The sequence below is a fragment of the Drosophila nasuta genome, chromosome 2L, assembly GCF_023558535.2.
Source record: "Drosophila nasuta strain 15112-1781.00 chromosome 2L, ASM2355853v1, whole genome shotgun sequence".
In the NCBI taxonomy this organism is placed as follows: Eukaryota; Metazoa; Arthropoda; class Insecta; order Diptera; family Drosophilidae; genus Drosophila; species Drosophila nasuta.
The window spans coordinates 2,843,547-2,863,011 of NC_083455.1; the positions used below are offsets into that span (position 1 = coordinate 2,843,547).

Sequence of the window (19,465 nt, forward strand, 5' to 3'; positions counted from 1 at the left end):
CGCGACTGCTTGCGTATTTGCAAAGCACTTTTTCCATTTCACCACTACCTCAGTTGCTGTTGCTGCGACGACGACGCGTCGACTGAGCCTGCAAGAAGAAATAAAATGCAAACAGCACAAAAGTATGCTACGAAAATAAAGCTAGACTGAAACCAGGGTTGGAGAATGTAGGCAGATTGCAGAGCTCCGACTGCGACTGCGGCTTTTGTTTGCATTAGGCAATTGATGTTTATTATTGCAAGTGTGCATATGGGAGTTAGGTGTGGCGAAGTTACAGACAAGGCTCTATTCCACATATGCTAAACTAAATTCAAGCATAAAATGTGGCCAAGCAAAGCCGATTTAATGCAACGCAAAATGCACAATTGTTGCTTGTTTTGCTAGACTTATTTAATGCATAGCTGGGCAACAACAATAACATACATACACAGCCGCTTATGCGGCGACAACAATTAAAAGCAATTTGTAACCGCAGTGAAAATCGCTTTAATTTTATTGCCACTGCTGCCTTTTTGTGCAAGTGTGAATATGCGTTGTATAAACAGAAATGTATTGGTGTGCGTACGTAGTTTGATTTAAATTTCCAACAATACAATTCATTTGATACAAGTTTCGTCAAATTAATTAAATTCCAACAGGTCAGACATTATTAATAACATTAATTTAATTTTTTCAAATTTATGCATACTGATTATCTCTGCAAATTTGATTAATTTTATTTTAATCGATTCCTTTTTTGTAGTTACTTAATTAGCCCAATTTCATGATTAATTTACATAGTAAAAAGAATTTTCTAATTAAAAAGCCATTATTGGTATTAAGCAAAAGCAATCAAGTATGAAATTTAATCACCTTTTTTAATTGAAGTCATTTTTAATTAATGCTTTTTTTCTAAACCCTTTAACATTGTCTTGTACATTCAGTGCAGAAAACCTATTTAATATGACTAAAAATATTTAAATTCCAAACTCTTATTGGCTTCTTTATTTTCTACGAATCTTAAATCAGTTATTAGTTAACTGTAATTCAGCAAAAAAATTGAACTCCCGTTAATTTTCTTTTTTTGTTAAACTACCATTCGGATCCTCGAAATTTCATTATTTTTTTTACTGAAACTCACCGTCAATCATAATGTTCGTCGAATGGAGGTTGAGATGTTTTCTTGGCGTCTGCAATTAGGAAAGAAAAAGTTTTAATTAAATAGGGCAATATTTATGCAGCATTTATGTTAATAAAATGGAAAAGTATGTAAAAAAAAAATGTAACAAAAGCAAAATAAGCGAAATTTTGCGACCCGAAATTGCTGTAAAATATTAAACAATTAAGTTAACGCAATGTTGCCGCACAAGTGTTAATAATTGAAATACACGTAACGCAGCAGGAACAAACAAATAGGCAAACAAAAGTTTTTGCCTGCGGCCAATTAATAATAAATCGCGTGGTGAATCAAAAAACTGGAAATCAAAGTCTGAGGCAAAGTCTGGGAGAAAGACTATGGCAGCTGCCAACTAATGACGCGCTCCATTTGGGCCAAGTATTTTGGCCGTACCAGCTCCACGTGCAACAACAAATTAGCACCACAAATGGGGGCTCAAACTTTGGTCAGCCCAAAAGTCAAAAGGACGCAACAAAAACAAAAATGATAAAGGTGCAAAGGAAAATGCCATAGGAAAGTTTACCAATGGATCGGGTCGGCCTTCAATGCTTCTGGGAATTTGTTACGGCGGGCTTAGCGCTTGATTGAGCGCATCCAAATTTGTAGTAGCACTTGCCAGTTAACGTGCTTATGTATGAGGGAGTATCTGCTACTTTTTGTTCGCGTTCGCGTCACGGACTGATTGATAAGGTTAAGGTAAAATTTGACCCAAACCCGTGGCAAGGTCAGAGGCAATTGGGCTGTGGCAAATTATAGATAGGCTTCGCTATTTACCCTTACTTTTTATGCGCGACCTAATATTTAAATTAAATCAAGTTACCCCAATGTTTGGCCAATGAATTAAGGTTACTTGAGCCTAATTTGATTACCTAATTATTCTGTGAAAAAAATGTGGGAGCAAATTAACTTAAGCTTACATCAATTCGTTTTCTTATTGAACCAACTTTAATCAACAAAGGAAAAGTTAAGCTAAAACAGTTGTTTCGAAATGCAATTCGAATTTAAATTTTTTACACAAACCATAAAAAACCTCTTCAATCAAACCATTTCTAGCAACCTGAGTTAAATTTATTTTCTGTGCTCCTTGGGCAAACTTGAATCCATTTCAAAATCAATTTTCAACAGACCTCGGTGCTATACATTATGCCAGAAATCGAAACGCAAGACGAAAAGCTAATCAATCAAAATGTGCAGCCTCTTTTGTTAATAAGCCAAGCAGAGCCAGGCGGGCCAACACAATTTACGCTCTGGAAAAATAAATATATAAATAAATAAGCATAAAACTGCGAAATAATATTAAAGAGCAGCTACAACGAGGCAATGTCAAAAGGCAAGGATATGTTCGAAAAGGCCAGAAACAATCCTCGGGATTTTCTCATTTTGAGAACTCGAAACTCATTCCTGGCAAGCATCAAAAGTGAGAACTGACAAGACAGTCAGAGAAGCTTCGAAGTACAATATTTGTTGCATACCTCCAGGCGCTGTTGGATATTGTCTTGATTGATTTTCATATTGTTGAGAATTGCCTTTGATGATGGTAAAAGGAGCAGTTCGAATACTCAAAAATCATATCTGATTCTAGCCGCAAGTCCAATGAATATTGCTTAATCAACTGTGAATGTTTAGTGCAATCCATAGACGTTGTCTGCTTACTGTTTTCTGTTCTCCGCAACGTAATTAAATTTTCTAATTGAGTTGCCGCTAACATCATCAAATGTATAGCGAACTCACTATGGCTGATTTATAAGCGGCACAGTTTTTGAGGCTTTTAGGCCATGTGGCAAGTTGCTGCCAAAGCCAGCTAATAAATTATTTGTGCTAGATAAAAAACGAGAAACAAAAACAGAAATAAACAAAACTTGTGCCGCATAAAAAATGCTCGTAACGCGCCTAAAGGCATGCCATGCTTTATGTTGTTTATTTGCAAATTGTTTTTCCCTTTTTATCCTGGTGCTATGGTGTTATGATTTATATAGAAACCAGCCACGCCCTGTCCATAAATTATGCCTGTGCAGCAGAGGCCAACCACATAAATAAAAAGTATAAGATTGTGAAACAAACCTCACAATACATTTGTATAATTAGTAATACCATCAACAGCAGGCAGAACACTCTGCACTTGAATCATGAATTGAAATTATTGCAAGCTTCAAACCTAAAGAACTTGCGTCTATTCGACAGATGTTCCTTAGAAAGAATTGTCAAATATATTCTAGTATCAAGTTATGGTTTCTTTAAATTAAGACTCAACACTATGTTTTCTATCTTATTTTAAGCTTAGAAAAGAAGGTAGGCTTATGCACAAATTTGAAAATTTTAAAATAAATCAGAGCCAACTACAAGGATGAAGCTTTTCCAGTATCTCCCTTCAGCAAGTAGTTCTATGGCTGGCATGCATAATTAGAGCAACCTGTCTGCCGAAATGAATAAATTTGCGCACTGAATGCGATGCACATATGTGTACACTTGAACATGAATGCACGGCACACTGAATACATGCATGTGGATGTATTTGTATTTAAAATATGCAATTGTATACGTGCGAACATTTCCAGAGACAAATGTAAAGAAATACATTCTGAGGTTGCTATGCAAGTGCCGGCAGTAGGAAAAACTCACACAATATCTGAATATTAAGAAAACGCATTTGATTTAAAGTTGAACTTTCATTGCATAAAAAAGCAAAATGTATCACTGAGAAAAACCAACGAATGTGTAAATTAATACGCTTATGATTATTAACATAGCTAACAATTTAAGTTAGATATGTAACAATGTTATATTTTCCAATATTTACTATTCAAATGTGGAAAAATAAATAATTATTTATAATTAAATTTGGTTTAAAAATGACCTTTCAGAGAAAGCAAAGAAGGTGTAAATTAATGCGCTTATAATTATTAACATTGTTAACAATGCACTATGGGCCAAAAGCCCAAATTTGCGGCATAAACTCTAAAAATGGACCTAAGATTCTGAAAATTTGCACAAATATCTGGGAGAGAAAGATAGAATTTCGGAAAAAATTTTGTGTCAATTTGACCACGCCTTCCTCCCGCCCCCATATAACCGTCCGTATGAAACACTCGATCTCAGAGACTATAAGAGATAATTTTTTTTCGACAGCATTTGTTATGTTTGCACGCAGATCAAAATTGTTTCAAATTTTTGCCACGCCCACTTCCGCCCCCGCAAATCAAATAATCGAATAACAAGCCTAATTTTAAAGCTAACAAGCCTAATTTTAAAGCTAGAATTACGAATTTTGGTATATACAATAACTACCATAGTAGTTATGATTCCTGAAAATTTGGTTGCGATCAGATAAAAATTGTCAAAGTTATTAAAAAAAAAAACACTTTGAGCAGCGCTGCATGAGAGAACTCATAAACACCTGCAACATGTATTGTTTATTTCAAAAACGGGCAAAAACGGGCAAAAACCATTACTAAAAATGGATTCTATAGAGATTTGTTAAAAATATTACATTTTTACCTTTAAGGCACTTTGAGGCACTTAAAGGAAAAGCTTCACAGAACACATGTACTTTTGTTAGAATAAGCTAGAACAACACATTTGCAACACATTAGTCAAAACAACACAAACATTTAGAAATATAGAAAAACGTTTAGTAACTATTAATTTACATACCTTGACCTTTATTTTCCATTTACACACTTTTAACTTTTAATGTTTGCTTCAATTGATTTACGAGCTGCAAGTCGTCAAAATTTTCGCGGGTTTTTTGTCTAAAACAAAACGACACTGAACAGCTGACTTTAAAAGCGCGCAAAAAATTAGGGGTATTCCCAAAAAATTTTATCAAAATTTTTTTATATCATATAAGTATTCAAGATACCAAAAAAATAATTAAACAACACTATTTCAAAAAAAAAAAAATCATTTATGCCGCATATTTGGGCTTTTGGCCCATAGTGCAATGTATCAAATATTTTGAAAGCTTAAATATAAAATTATAATTTATTATTCAAACTAAATATAGTTTGACACATGTCAAGCTTCTGTATATATTTTCAATACATTAACAGCTTTTTAAACAAATATATCCGGTAAACAGGGAGTTTGAGTTGTAGAATTACACATTTATTTCTTGAATAATATTCAAGATTTAAGTATTGGAGGATGAACACCAAATTTAAATTCATTTTATATATAACTACAATTCACAGTCTTATAACTCCAAGCGAAAAAAAATATTGGTACGCCTTAAATACTAGAATAATATTTTTCTTATTCTTTTACAACCGCTCAAAAGTTATTTCAAGTAACTTCTTAAAAAACTAGAGTACAGTGAGCTCGACTGTGAGATACACGTTACCGTTTAAAAAAACGCAAAACATTTCTGTGTTATATACATTATTATTTGGTATATTGATATAGTACAAGAATTAAAATACCATAGAGTTTAAAATATACCAGATTGTCAGTTAAATCAACTAACCCCTAGTAAGTATCGTTTTTGCAATACAAATGTATTTCTTAAATAACATCTACAATTTGAATTTGATAGTGCGCCAATTTTAAGGAATCATTAATACTGTAGTTCTTATTGTATGTACCAACAAAAGGTTCTAACATATCTTCAATGTTTTTCCATTTTGTTCCAATTTGTGAAGCCGGAAGTGGGCGTGGTAAAAATGCTAAACAAATTTGACCTGAATGCAAGCTTAATAAGTGCTATCGAAGTAAATTGTATCTCTACCTCTTATAGTCTGTGAGGTCAGAAGCTAGAAAGATATAATACCATTCTTCCCTATGGGTAACCGGTAAAAAAAATTGTCACTGGTTTGTGGTGGTAAAGAAGCTTTGAAAATTAATGCGCATTATGTCAACTGTTCATGCTGTATGCGGCACTAAAACTGTTGCACATATTAATGCTCAACACATAATTATGTACAATTACTTTTTACAACACGTTATAAGCTATGCAATTTTGTGGTATTTACCCAAGTACGAACATCGAATCTGTTATGACCACATTATGGAAAATCCACTCCACTAAACGGAAATTATAAACTGATCCTGACTAGCAGATAATTGTGTGTGATGTCATGTGATTGCTGATTTCATCAGCTTATTATATTCGCAGCTTATTCAGCTTATATTTCGTAGCTTTCAGTTTGCAATGGCAATTAGAAAACTTAATGCTAGCATCGCGGCAAAACTCCGCTCGACACAGATCATCTATTTCCCTTTATACAGATGCTTTCTTTATAGAGTAATTATTGATATTTATTGCTTGTACGAACAAACTTGCAATGGGCACTTAATTTGTTGAAGAAAATTTGTTGAATTTATGGCTGCGACTAAAAGCCAATTGTAACCAAGAGTTTCGTGTGCGACAAGATACAAGATAGCTGACTAGAGCTAGAAACTGTGACAATATTATGGCTTACTCTACAGAAATTTTGAGGTATTAGTGAATAAGTTGGTTCACTACACTTTACATACTTCTTTTTGGTTTTGTAAATAGACAAGCATTACTTCAGTAGTTCGAATTGAGCTTTATTACGTGATAAAGTGTTGCAAATTGTTTTTAATCATATTGAATTTTAATTATATTATATTCCTATATAATTTAATTGAATATCAACAATAGCTTTGTTACATATGCGTATCTGTTCATATAAAGTATTCACATTATTTGAGTATGCACAATAATAAACAGACGCTGGCAATTTTTGAATCAATGTTTATTAAATTCTGTCCAAATTGTCTGTCGACGGATCTCTGTCTGACTCTGCTGCACTGCGTTCTCACTGTTGTTGACATTAATTGCCAATTAATTTTGCTACAACATGAACAGCGTTCAATAAATGAATAATAATGTATATACATAGATTCAGTAAATACTCTGCTCAATGGAAAAAACAGGAAGAGTATTGCCAAGAGCAGCCGATTCCGTTGATTAAATACTATCAAAAAAACGTCTTATGACTATGTAGCTGGGTTCAAAGGATATCACTATCACAAAATTAAAAATGCGTTTAGCTTGGCGTATTGCAAATCTTATTGGGAACTATAGAAGGATAACCCTCCTTCTTGTTTTAATGGCAAATTCAAAAGCTCAAATAATTCTCTAAAGCCAAACGTGCGTAAAAAATGTTAAACATTCGTAGTCAACACATTAAATTGAGACTCAAAGAGAATGAGGATGACGAGGAAGAGAGAGAACGAGGAATTTTTTGAGTAAATAAATGCACATTCAACAATGCGAGAAAAAGGCGAAATCACTCATACGCACTATCTAACAGCACCGAGATAGGCAGCTTGGCAGATATGAAGTTAGCGAGAGATGGTATGGGGGCAGGTGGCTGAAAGGAGATGTGTAGGTAACTCCTTCTAAGTGGCAAGGGACATTCGAACACACAAGTTTATTTACGCTTCACTGCAGTTGTTTGCCATATGCTTTGTAGGGGTTTTTTTTTGGGAGATGTTAGGCGTTGCTTTATTGTCAGGCATTTAGAGTCGACCCTCTTCTATCGAGTTGCCTAATATGGTACTCTGTATCATAGCAGTACGAACAAAACCCCAGCACTAATATGTTTGATCAAAGCATGCGTAAAAGTCATAAAAAGAGAAAGTCAATGAAGAATATGTATGTGTATATAAACTTCTATACTTTCAGAGAAAACAAACAATCCAAAAAACAAAAAAATAAAAAAACAAATGTTACTTTTTTGGAGCAAAAGTCAATTTATGGTTTGCTACCCGCATAATTTTATTTTGTTTTGTTCAACTTTATTTCCTTATTGGCCAAACATTTTATGATTATGCTTCAGTTTGTAAATTTTTTGTAGCTTTAGGTAAAGAGCATAATTAAAATAAAAATCAATTTAAATGTTTTGATTACACTTGAAATGAAACCATGAAGCATAATTAAATTGTTGCAAATTTACAAGTCTATAAACTCTATCGTCTTTGCAAATATCGTTAATATTTTTAACTGAAATTGCCGTCGAGATTAATGATAAACAAAGTGACAATAAAGCGCTTAAGCTCAACATGCGAAAAGTGCATCACATGCGGCGTATGCGCAATAAATTTTTAAAGCGTGTCTCATTTAAATGCGCCATTCATAAATTCGCCATTAATTCAATTTTAACACACAGACACATTCCCAGTCTCAGGCCCTGGCGTTGCCCAAATGTCCTGCAGCCTGCAGCCTGCCTTCGCGTCGCATGCATGCGTGCAATTAACAATTTGCACGTTGTTTTCCATTCATTAAGTATCTCTGGCTCAGGATACTCTCTGTTGCTTGAACTTTCGATGTTTCGGTCTGGAATTCCTATTTATTCGCTTGCCATTAATGCAACGATAAATTTATTTCATCCACAGAAAACGAAAAAAATAGGCTATACAACTCTTTTCCCCAGCAATGTCTGTAATGGTTTTAGTTTTACCATTCGCCTTTTTTATGTCTTATCTATAAAGCTATTAGTTTTGATAAATGGCACTGCTGATGCCTCTGGTTTTTGGTCACTGTCAGCGCTTCTTCACCTGTTCTAGTTACACATACCGGCCATTAATACCCAATACCGCCTAAAAAAGCCAAGCTAAAGGCGAAGTACATTTAGGAAGTAGAACAATAAATAGAAATGTATTAAATTTAACCGAATCTTCACATATAAATGTAACATAGCAATTGTTACCGACAGAATTTAACAGAATGCTGTCATGTTTAGTTTACATCGAATTAAGTTGTTTCATTATTTGTATTTGTGAATGTTTTAATAAGTTTAGCAAAATACGTTTAGTGTATTAAATTTTGAATTGTATTTACAAAAACGTAGACTTTTGAATGTTATTGCATATTTTTTGTTGATTAAAAACTTCGCAATATATATATTACCTCCTTCTGCCTGTTACTCTAAGTTTAAAATTACATTTGCTATTCATTTTTTATTCAATTCAGCTTGATCTGTCTGTCTTACACATAGTCTCTAAAACTCAGTTGTTCATACGGACTCATAGACAGACAGAAAGAAGAACATTACAAACATTTGCTAGAGGCAATGAATTATGAAAATATTATAAAGAGCAGTAGCATATTCGATAAACGTTAACACGTATATGTACATATATGTATATATCAGTTTGGGCTTGATGACAATTCCATTTGCTGTCTGCCGACAACAAAAATCCCAAACCAAAAAAAAACTAGACACGCATATTTCGTTGTTGACATTGGCTTTTGAAAGAGAGCTAATCTGCATTTGTAAAATCAAATGCGAGTGCAAGCGAATACGCATTAGGCGATTGTCAAGCAAGCATTCACTGATCGCGTCAATCATACAGACAATACATACTACAGTAGATGACCATCTACGTTTCTAAAAGCAAACAGTAAATCTCAGTAAGTCTCTGTTGGTGAGTTCAAGGGAGCACGATTGAATTCTCTGTATTCACATATTTTATACTTTCTTATTTATCATTATGGAGCCGTGTCAAATCTTCCTGTAGGATGAGTAAGTCGAAGATTGGTCTTAAAAAGAGTTCAATTATCCGCTGACGTCAAATGTATGACACTGTTAACGCAATATCACAACATTTTAAAGATAAGAGGTCAAGAAATGGGTTTTTACGATCTATAGAATTATTTTAAATTTTATCCAAATTTTGATACACGGAACCTTTACACAAGCTGAATAAACACTGAAAACTCCATAACACCATGGATTCATTTCAATTAATAATAACATAGTTAAAACCAATAATCTAAAAGATAAATTTGCTTTGTTTCTATTTAATTTAAGTAGCCCAATTTTCGCTACTCTTATACGATTATCTAGTATTTAGCATACATATTTGAAAACTACTGAACAAATAAACGTAATCTACTCGTCTTAGTATATAAGACAGTTAATTGCCGAAGAACGGTAGCATTATCAAATTGGTTTCTTTAACATGAGAACTACTACAATTTTATTGGGGTGTGCCTTAGTGGCCATTTGTCTTTCCTACTTACCAACAATAGAATGTCAAAGTTCAACAACAACAACAACAACAACAACTGCGGCTACCGATACTACAACGACTACAACGGCCGCTAGTGATACCACTACAACCACTGCCTCCTCATCTGACACTACGTCAACAACATCATCATCATCGAGCGGCGGATCTAAGAAGAAGACCAGAAGGAAGCACAAATGGAAGGTCGTGAGAAAGCCTGGCAAGAAAGTTATCAAGAGACACCGCAAAGGAGGCAAGAAAGTCAAGAAATTCTTTCTCTAAATGAAGATTTGGCGACTGGTATTGAATGAAGCCTCATATCATACTAGTATTGGACAAATAGAAGGAATATGAAATTGTACTACACATCGATTTAAGAGTTTGTTACAAAGTGCACTTTATTAAATAGTTTTAAAAAATGAATTTTGTCTTTTTGTCAAATTATTCTAGAATGAAAGAGAGAGATTAAGTACCATTTAGAAATGAATTGCATTAAGCGGGATATATTAGTGCTTTCTGAGCGAAATTTTAAGGTGATGAGTTGCATTGATTGCTAATCTGGTTTAATAATCTGGTATATTTTGTACATTATGGTATAATTTAAAAGTGATAGTATGTCGATATATCAATACAACCTTCGGTATATATTTTTTTTCGAAATATGTTATATTTAATATATAGTAAGAACAAGTAAGAAAGCTACAGTCGAGTGTACTCGACCGCTCACCCGATCTCAAAATATACCGAATATATTGCAAAAATATTAAAAATATACCAAATGGTATATTTGGTATATGGATATTGTACCGCATTCAAAATATACCATAGATGGCACAATATACCAGATTGTCAGCCAAAACAACTAAGACCCTTAGTAAATAGGCGTTTTTGCCCATTCAAAAGTATTTCTTTAATAACTTCGACAATTTTTATCTGATCGCACCAATTTTTAGGAATCATAACTACTATAGTAATTATTGCATATACAAAAATTCGCACATTTGCGGGGGGCTGAAGTGGGCGTGGCAAAAATCTGAAACAAACTTGATCTGCGTGCCAACATAACAAATGCTGTCGAAAACAAATTTTAGCTCTATCTCTTATAGTCTCTTAGATCTAGGTGTTCATACCAACAGACGAACATGGCTAGATCGTCTCGGCTGTTGATGGTGATCAAGAATATACATATATTCTTTATAGGGTCGGAGATGCCTCCTTCCACCTGTTACATACATTTCCTGCCGGACAAAGTTATAATACCCTTCTACCCTATGGGTAGCGGGTATAATAACTGATTTGCTTTTATTCAAAATGTACTGTAGCGTTCTAAGTAATTCTTATCTGTTAATTTTGTCTACACTCTTGATCGACTTGGCTGTTAACGCTGATCAAGAATTTTTATAACTTATGGGGTGGGTTGGAAATGCTTCCTTTTACCTGTAACATACATTTCCTATTGAATCAAAGCTACAATACCCTTTAAAGGAACCGACGAAAAAATTTCGATCAAGTTGTAAGCAGCATTCCACATACTGGCAGAAAGGAAAGCAAGGTAGTGCGCTTGGTAAAGTATCAGAAAGTTTTTCTGACACTAAGACTGTTTACGCTAATATGATGACGAAGATGACGAAGTACATTATGGAGCCATGTCAGATCTTCCTATAGGCTGAGTAAGTCGAAGATTGGTCTAAGAATGAGTTCAGTTATCCGCAGACGTCAAATGTTTGATACGGTTCACAACATTCTAAACATAAGAGGTCAAGCAATGGGGTCTTACGATCTATAGAATTATTTTAAATTTTATCCAAATTTTGATGCACGGAACCTTTACACAAGCTGAATAAACACTCAAAACTCCATAAAACCATGCATTCATTTTAACTAATAATAGTTAAAACCAATAATCTAAAAGAAAAATTTGCTTTGTTTCTATTTAATTTAAGTAGCCCAATTTTCGCTACTCTTATACGATCATCTAGTATTTAGAATGCATATTTGAAACCTACTGAACAAATAAACATAGTCTACTCGTCTTAGTATAAAAGACAGTTAATTGCCGAAGAACGGTAGCATTATCAAATTGGTTTCTTGAACATGAGAACTACTACAATTTTATTGGGGTGTGCCTTAGTGGCCATTTGTCTTTCCTACTTACCAACAATAGAATGTCAAAGTTCAACAACAACAACAACAACAACAACTGCGGCTACCGATACTACAACGACTACAACGGCCGCTAGTGATACCACTACAACCACTGCCTCCTCATCTGACACTACGTCAACAACTTCATCATCATCGAGCGGCGGATCTAAGAAGAAGACCAGAAGGAAGCACAAATGGAAGGTCGTGAGAAAGCCTGGCAAGAAAGTTATCAAGAGACACCGCAAAGGAGGCAAGAAAGTCAAGAAATTCTTTCTCTAAATGAAGATTTGGCGACTGGTATTGAATGAAGCCTCATATCATACTAGTATTGGACAAATAGAAGGAATATGAAATTGTATTACACATCGATTTAAGAGTTTGTTACAAAGTGCACTTTATTAAATAGTTTTAAAAAAATGAATTTGGTCTTTTTTGTGAAATTATTCTAGAATGAAAGAGAGAGATTAAGTACCATTTAGAAATGAATTGCATTGAGCGGGATATATTAGTGCTTTCTGAGCGAAATTTTAAGGTGATGAGTTGCATTGATTGCTAATCTGGTTTAATAATCTGGTATATTTTGTACATTATGGTATAATTTAAAAGTGATAGTATGTCGATATATCAATACAACCTTCGGTATATATTTTTTCGAAATATGTTATATTTAATATATAGTAAGAACAACTAAGAAAGCTACAGCCGAGTGTACTCGACTGTGAGATACCCGCTCACCCGATCTCAAAATATACCGCATATATTGCAAAAATATTAAAAATATGCCAAATGGTATATTTGGTATATCAATATTGTACCGCATTCAAAATATACCATAGAAGGCACAATATACCAGATTGTCAGCCAAAACAACTAAGACCCTTAGTAAGTAGGCGTTTTTGCCCATTCAAAAGTATTTCTTTAATAACTTCGACAATTTTTATCTGATCGCAACCAATCATAACTACTATAGTAATTATTGTATATTCAAAAATTCGCACGTCTAGCTTTAATATTACGTTTGTTATTCGATTTTATTTGATTTGCGGGGGCTGAAGTGGGCGTGGCAAAAATCTGAAACAAACTTGATCTGCGTGCCAACATAACAAATGCTGTCGAAAACAAATTTTAGCTCTATCTCTTACACTCTCTGAGATCTAGGTGTTCATACCAACAGACGAACATGGCTAGATCGTCTCGGCTGTTGACGGTGATCAAGAATATACATATATTCTTTATAGGGTCGGAGATGCCTCCTTCCACCTGTTACATACATTTCCTGCCGGACAAAGTTATAATACCCCTCTACCCTATGGGTAGCGGGTATAATAACTGATTTGCTTTTATTCAAAATGTACTGTAGCGTTCTAAGTAATTCTTATCTGTTAATTTTGTCTACACTCTTGATCGACTTGGCTATTAACGCTGATCAAGAATTTTTATAACTTATGGGGTGGGTTGGAAATGCTTCCTTTTACCTGTAACATACATTTCCTATTGAATCAAAGCTACAATACCCTTTAAAGGAACCGACGAAAAAATTTCGATCTAGTTGTAAGCAGCATTCCACATACTGGCAGAAAGGAAAGCACGGTAGTGCGCTTGGTAAAGTATCAGAAAGTTTTTCTGACACTAAGACTGTTTACGCTAATATGATGATGAAGATGACGAAGTACATTATGGAGCCATGTCAGATCTTCCTATAGGCTGAGTAAGTCGAAGATTGGTCTAGGAATGAGTTCAGTTATCCGCAGACGTCAAATGTTTGATACGGTTCACAACATTCTAAACATAAGAGGTCAAGCAATGGGGTCTTACGATCTATAGAATTATTTTAAATTTTATCCAAATTTTGATGCACGGAACCTTTACACAAGCTGAATAAACACTCAAAACTCCATAAAACCATGCATTCATTTTAACTAATAATAGTTAAAACCAATAATCTAAAAGAAAAATTTGCTTTGTTTCTATTTAATTTAAGTAGCCCAATTTTCGCTACTCTTATACGATCATCTAGTATTTAGAATGCATATTTGAAACCTACTGAACAAATAAACATAGTCTACTCGTCTTAGTATAAAAGACAGTTAATTGCCAAAGAACGGTAGCATTATCAAATTGGTTTCTTGAACATGAGAACTACTACAATTTTATTGGGGTGTGCCTTAGTGGCCATTTGTCTTTCCTACTTACCAACAATAGAATGTCAAAGTTCAACAACAACAACAACAACAACAACTGCGGCTACCGATACTACAACGACTACAACGGCCGCTAGTGATACCACTACAACCACTGCCTCCTCATCTGACACTACGTCAACAACATCATCATCATCGAGCGGCGGATCTAAGAAGAAGACCAGAAGGAAGCACAAATGGAAGGTCGTGAGAAAGCCTGGCAAGAAAGTTATCAAGAGACACCGCAAAGGAGGCAAGAAAGTCAAGAAATTCTTTCTCTAAATGAAGATTTGGCGACTGGTATTGAATGAAGCCTCATATCATACTAGTATTGGACAAATAGAAGGAATATGAAATTGTATTACACATCGATTTAAGAGTTTGTAACAAAGTGCACTTTATTAAATAGTTTTAAAAAATGAATTCGGTCTTTTTGTGAAATTATTCTAGAATGAAAGAGAGAGATTAAGTACCATTTAGAAATGAATTGCATTGAGCGGGATATATTAGTGCTTTCTGAGCGAAATTTTAAGGTGATGAGTTGCATTGATTGCTAATCTGGTTTAATAATCTGGTATATTTTGTACATTATGGTATAATTTAAAAGTGATAGTATGTCGATATATCAATACAACCTTCGGTATATATTTTTTCGAAATATGTTATATTTAATATATAGTAAGAACAAGTAAGAAAGCTACAGCCGAGTGTACTCGACTGTGAGATACCCGCTCACCCGATCTCAAAATATACCGCATATATTGCAAAAATATTAAAAATATGCCAAATGGTATATTTGGTATATCAATATTGTACCGCATTCAAAATATACCATAGAAGGCACAATATACCAGATTGTCAGCCAAAACAACTAAGACCCTTAGTAAGTAGGCGTTTTTGCCCATTCAAAAGTATTTCTTTAATAACTTCGACAATTTTTATCTGATCGCAACCAATCATAACTACTATAGTAATTATTGTATATTCAAAAATTCGCACGTCTAGCTTTAATATTACGTTTGTTATTCGATTTTATTTGATTTGCGGGGGCTGAAGTGGGCGTGGCAAAAATCTGAAACAAACTTGATCTGCGTGCCAACATAACAAATGCTGTCGAAAACAAATTTTAGCTCTATCTCTTACACTCTCTGAGATCTAGGTGTTCATACCAACAGACGAACATGGCTAGATCGTCTCGGCTGTTGACGGTGATCAAGAATATACATATATTCTTTATAGGGTCGGAGATGCCTCCTTCCACCTGTTACATACATTTCCTGCCGGACAAAGTTATAATACCCCTCTACCCTATGGGTAGCGGGTATAATAACTGATTTGCTTTATTCAAAATGTACTGTAGCGTTCTAAGTAATTCTTATCTGTTAATTTTGTCTACACTCTTGATCGACTTGGCTATTAACGCTGATCAAGAATTTTTATAACTTATGGGGTGGGTTGGAAATGCTTCCTTTTACCTGTAACATACATTTCCTATTGAATCAAAGCTACAATACCCTTTAAAGGAACCGACGAAAAAATTTCGATCTAGTTGTAAGCAGCATTCCACATACTGGCAGAAAGGAAAGCACGGTAGTGCGCTTGGTAAAGTATCAGAAAGTTTTTCTGACACTAAGACTGTTTACGCTAATATGATGATGAAGATGACGAAGTACATTATGGAGCCATGTCAGATCTTCCTATAGGCTGAGTAAGTCGAAGATTGGTCTAAGAATGAGTTCAGTTATCCGCAGACGTCAAATGTTTGATACGGTTCACAACATTCTAAACATAAGAGGTCAAGCAATGGGGTCTTACGATCTATAGAATTATTTTAAATTTTATCCAAATTTTGATGCACGGAACCTTTACACAAGCTGAATAAACACTCAAAACTCCATAAAACCATGCATTCATTTTAACTAATAATAGTTAAAACCAATAATCTAAAAGAAAAATTTGCTTTGTTTCTATTTAATTTAAGTAGCCCAATTTTCGCTACTCTTATACGATCATCTAGTATTTAGAATGCATATTTGAAACCTACTGAACAAATAAACATAGTCTACTCGTCTTAGTATAAAAGACAGTTAATTGCCAAAGAACGGTAGCATTATCAAATTGGTTTCTTGAACATGAGAACTACTACAATTTTATTGGGTGTGCCTTAGTGGCCATTTGTCTTTCCTACTTACCAACAATAGAATGTCAAAGTTCAACAACAACAACAACAACAACAACTGCGGCTACCGATACTACAACGACTACAACGGCCGCTAGTGATACCACTACAACCACTGCCTCCTCATCTGACACTACGTCAACAACATCATCATCATCGAGCGGCGGATCTAAGAAGAAGACCAGAAGGAAGCACAAATGGAAGGTCGTGAGAAAGCCTGGCAAGAAAGTTATCAAGAGACACCGCAAAGGAGGCAAGAAAGTCAAGAAATTCTTTCTCTAAATGAAGATTTGGCGACTGGTATTGAATGAAGCCTCATATCATACTAGTATTGGACAAATAGAAGGAATATGAAATTGTATTACACATCGATTTAAGAGTTTGTTACAAAGTGCACTTTATTAAATAGTTTTAAAAAATGAATTTGGTCTTTTTGTGAAATTATTCTAGAATGAAAGAGAGAGATTAAGTACCATTTAGAAATGAATTGCATTAAGCGGGATATATTAGTGCTTGCTGAGCGAAATTTTAAAGTGATGAGATGCATTGATTGCTAATCTGGTTTAATAATCTGGTATATTTTGTACATTATGGTATAATTTAAAAGTGATAGTATGTCGATATATCAATACAACCTTCGGTATATATTTTTTTCGAAATATGTTATATTTAATATATAGTAAGAACAAGTAAGAAAGCTACAGTCGAGTGTACTCGACAGTGAGATACCCGCTCACCCGATCTCAAAATATACCGAATATATTGCAAAAATATTAAAAATATACCAAATGGTATATTTGGTATATGGATATTGTACCGCATTCAAAATATACCATAGATGGCACAATATACCAGATTGTCAGCCAAAACAACTAAGACCCTTAGTAAGTAGGCGTTTTTGCCCATTCAAAAGTATTTCTTTAATAACTTCGATAATGTTTATCTGATCGCAACCAATTTTTAGGAATTATAACTACTATAGTAATTATTGTATATTCAAAAATTCGCACGTCTAGCTTTAATATTACGCTTGTTATTCGATTTTATTTGATTTGCAGGGGCTGAAGTGGGCGTGGCAAAAATCTGAAACAAACTTGATCTGCGTGCCAACATAACAAATGCTGTCGAAAACAAATTTTAGCTCTATCTCTTATAGTCTCTTAGATCTAGGTGTTCATACGGACAGACGAGCCATGTCAGATCTTCCTATAGGCTGAGTAAGTCGAAGATTGGTCTAAGAATGAGTTCAGTTATCCGCAGACGTCAAATGTTTGATACGGTTCACAACATTCTAAACATAAGATGTCAAGCAATGGGGTCTTCCGATCTATAGAATTATTTTAAATTTTATCCAAATTTTGATGCACGGAACCTTTACACAAGCTGAATAAACACTCAAAACTCCATAAAACCATGGATTCATTTTAACTAATAATAGTTAAAACCAATAATCTAAAAGAAAAATTTGCTTTGTTTCTATTTAATTTAAGTAGCCCAATTTTCGCTACTCTTATACGATCATCTAGTATTTAGAATTCATATTTGAAACCTACTGAACAAATAAACATAGTCTACTCGTCTTAGTATAAAAGACAGTTAATTGCCAAGGAACGGTAGCATTATCAAATTGGTTTCTTGAACATGAGAACTACTACAATTTTATTGGGGTGTGCCTTAGTGGCCATTTGTCTTTCCTACTTACCAACAATAGAATGTCAAAGTTCAACAACAACAACAACAACTGCGGCTACCGATACTACAACGACTACAACGGCCGCTAGTGATACCACTACAACCACTGCCTCCTCATCTGACACTACGTCAACAACATCATCATCATCGAGCGGCGGATCTAAGAAGAAGACCAGAAGGAAGCACAAATGGAAGGTCGTGAGAAAGCCTGGCAAGAAAGTTATCAAGAGACACCGCAAAGGAGGCAAGAAAGTCAAGAAATTCTTTCTCTAAATGAAGATTTGGCGACTGGTATTGAATGAAGCCTCATATCATACTAGTATTGGACAAATAGAAGGAATATGAAATTGTATTATACATCGATTTAAGAGTTTGTTACAAAGTGCACTTTATTAAATAGTTTTAAAAAATGAATTTGGTCTTTTTGTGAAATTATTCTAGAATGAAACAGAGAGATTAAGTACCATTTAGAAATGAATTGCATTAAGCGGGATATATTAGTGCTTTCTGAGCGAAATTTTAAAGTGATGAGTTGCATTGATTGCTAATCTGGTTTAATAATCTGGTATATTTTGTACATTATGGTATAATTTAAAAGCGATAGTATGTCGATATATCAATACAACCTTCGGTATATATTTTTTTCGAAATATATTATATTTAATATATAGTAAGAACAAGTAAGAAAGCTACAGTCGAGTGTACTCGACTGTGAGATACCCGCTCACCCGATCTCAAAATATACCGAATATATTGCAAAAATATTAAAATTATACCAAATGGTATATTTGGTATATGGATATTGTACCGCATTCAAAATATACCATAGATGGCACAATATACCAGATTGTCAGCCAAAACAACTAAGACCCTTAGTAATTAGGCGTTTTTGCCCATTCAAAAGTATTTCTTTAATAACTTCGATAATGTTTATCTGATCGCAACCAATTTTTAGGAATTATAACTACTATAGTAATTATTGTATATTCAACAAGTAAGAAAGCTACAGTCGAGTGTACTCGACTGTGAGATACCCGCTACCCATTTTGAATAAAATAAATATAATTTGCGGTATTTTCTCAAAATATACCGAATATACTGCAAAAATACTAAAATATACCAAATGGTATATTTGGT

General features: G+C 34.1%; 1 protein-coding gene across 4 annotated transcripts in view; it reads right to left on the minus strand.

The window, feature by feature from the left end:
• Positions 1-19,465, minus strand: part of LOC132783610 (uncharacterized) — a 177,997-nt gene that overhangs the window by 115,468 nt on the left and 43,064 nt on the right. For 3 of the 4 annotated variants that reach the window (XM_060788880.1, XM_060788881.1, XM_060788882.1), the window contains exon 3: positions 1,121-1,169. The gene's annotated coding sequence lies outside the window, so the exon portion shown is untranslated. Of the gene's footprint in view, positions 1-1,120; positions 1,170-10,145; positions 10,161-19,465 lie in introns of those variants that run through there. The other variant, XM_060788883.1, reaches the window with a different exon arrangement.